This window comes from Mastomys coucha, unplaced genomic scaffold (assembly GCF_008632895.1).
Source record: "Mastomys coucha isolate ucsf_1 unplaced genomic scaffold, UCSF_Mcou_1 pScaffold18, whole genome shotgun sequence".
In the NCBI taxonomy this organism is placed as follows: domain Eukaryota; kingdom Metazoa; phylum Chordata; class Mammalia; order Rodentia; family Muridae; genus Mastomys; species Mastomys coucha.
This window is the reverse complement of record NW_022196900.1, coordinates 4,520,064-4,522,924: the sequence shown is the minus strand read 5'-3', so window position 1 is coordinate 4,522,924 and position 2,861 is coordinate 4,520,064.

The following is a 2,861-nucleotide window of genomic DNA, read 5'->3' as shown; positions in this document are numbered from 1 at the left end:
TCTTGGAGACAGGGAGAAGGAGGAATGGGATGAGGAACTGTGGGAGGACAGATCAGGAGGGGGGCAATGACTGGACTGTTAAATAATAAAAGTAATAATAATTTAAAATAAAAAAAGAGCGGCAAGTGGAATTTTAAGTCTTCATTCTTATAATCAGATTATGCAGCAGGGTAGAAAGAGAGAGCAGAGATAAATAGAGAAGGTAAAAATAAGGGCTAGTGCTGGTTAGTTATTAGTTATAATTATAATAATAATCATTAATGGTGATTAGCACTGGGGTAGGAACTACCATGAATGTAATAACTTACAAGCAAACAATAATGGAAAGTCTGGTAAGAAGGGATCCAACAGTGCAGAGACAGAGGGAAACTTCCATAAGAACTTTTGCTTGGAGACAGGATCTCACTCTACAGCTCGGGCTCACCTCAGAGTTGTAGTAATCCTCCTGTCTTAGGCCACACTACACCCAGCTTCAGGGAGTCTGAACAGACAGATCATAGTTGCAACCAGGGCTGCAAGAGGACCTTTCTGTCTGTCAGAATAGTGGGCTGTTTGGAAATAGCTATTATCCGTCCTTACCAGTTGGCACCCACCTCCAGGGTGCTCCCTTCACCACAGCCTCATCAGCCGTCTTTCCCCTGAAACTCAGCCTCCTGGGAAAGTTCACAGGAATGAATGACTCTCCTCTCACCGTTCTCCAGGCTTAAGACAGAAGACCAGGAGGCTTGACGCTAAACATAACTATAAACTGAGCCAATGTCATTTCCCGTTCCCAAAACATATTTTGCTTAACTCTAATGTGATATACTAAATATACATATTTTTATATATTTGCTTTGGGACTGTTGTGTATGTGCATATAATATCATTCACGCACACATAGGATGGTATTTAGGATCCAACACCAGAATTATGGATTCTCTACACAGTGCTGACCACAAAGGCCAATCTTTTAACTGTCGCTCATAAGCTTTGCTGCAATTCTGGACAGGACAGTTTAGAGGAAATGTGACTCTAAAAATGTTTTTTTTTTTTTTTTTCTTTTGAGACAAAGTTTTACTAATCTAAGCAGCCCTACGGAGATGAGGATGAATTTAAAACATTTGAGCACCCTGCTTCCACCTCCCAAGTGCTGGATGACAGGCATGTACCACCAAGCCCGGACAGTACTGGAAGAGCCTGAGCCAGGGCCTTGTGCATGGCAGGCAAGCATGTTACCAACTGAACTGTATTTCCAGCCACTGAGAACTTTTAAAAATAATAATAATAATAAAATAAATAAAAGAAACACAAGCATCTTTTACGGTATCTGGAAGAGGAATTTTAGTCACAGGAAGGTAATGGCTGTGGTAAAAAAGCAGTTTAGAAATGCTCGAGAATGAAAAAGAAAAAGGGTGAACAGAGAGGAAGGAAGGCAGAAATGGAGCATGCAGAATAAATAACCAAAGTGTAGCCTTTTAGAGACCAAAAGACACATCAAAGAAAAACAGAGCGTTTGAACGAGGGTGTTAAATATGGAAAAGAGCCAAAGAGGGCCGTGGGCTTTAAGAAAAAGAAGGGGGGTTAATAAGTACTGGTGTATGTTGGCAAAAAGAAGTGAAGAGATGAGGAAGGAGAAAATTTATAGCAGAGGAAGTTGGTGTGGAGTTTTCCTCTCACGCTGTCCAGCAGGGCAAAGAAGAAATAAAAGCACTGCCCCCGGGAGGAGGCAGGGCTGAGGCGGGACACCACGGACAAAGCCGCGGACCCAAAGCAGCCATTTCCCTTTTGTTCATTAACTGACCCAGATTTTCTTGTTTGGAACCAAAGGCAACTGCAGAATTTAAAGCTCTTTAAACTAAACCACAAAGATCCTAACCCTTGCATTTGCCTTTAGTGTAAGACAGCACAAATTGTATGGCTCATGATAGAATTCGGGTCAGTTTCTCAGATAATACAAGCAAATCTCACTTTAGAAATCAGAGTGAGCCGGGCGATGGTGGCGCATGCCTTTAACCCCAGCACTTGGGAGGCAGAGGCAGGCGGATTTCTGGGTTCGAGGCCAGCCTGGTCTACAGAGTGAGTCCCAGGACAGCCAGGGCTATACAGAGAAACCCTGTCTTGAAAAACCAAAAGAGAAAAAAAGAAAAGAAATCAGAGTGAGTGCCCGTGTTGTAGAAATACTATTTGAGTTAGTCAGCTCATCTTCCTCTCTTGTCAGCCACAGAGCAAACAGAATACATGGTTCCATCCCAGCAGCTACAATAGGCTTGTTGTCTGCTGCTTTTCTTGGCATACGAGAATCCAGTGCCCCATCCCAAGAAACCTTACTTAGGTCAGGATACGCTGGACAGGCTAAAGGCTTGTGGAGCAAAAGTTAAGGTTAAAAATAAAGACAATCAAATAAAGGAAAGGGAAGCAGAAATGTCCTGCTGATAAGAACCAAGACCCACGCCGGTGCAGACCAAAGCCCAGGAGCTCAAATCAGCAAAGGGAAATGTTCAACACAGCAGAGCCAGCTCTCTCCCTCAGCCTGCTCGGTTCCAGATGAGCTTCCCACCTCAGCCTCCTATCCCATGTGCTGAGATTATAGACATGAGCTATATTTGGCCACATGACCAATCTTTTAAAATGTCTTAAGGTTTACTCATGTGTCTAAAGTGTTTACATCCGTGTATCTATGTATACCATGTGTGTGCTGGGTGCCCCAAATCAGGAAAGGGTGTCAGATGCCCTGGTACCAGATAGATGGTTAGGGACAATCACGTGGTGTTCCAGGGGTACTGCTGGGAGTCAAGTTCTCTTAAACCCTGTCATCTTCCCAGGCCCCATAAAGCTAATTGTAGTGACCTAAGTTTGGAATTTAAATAAAACACTTAACA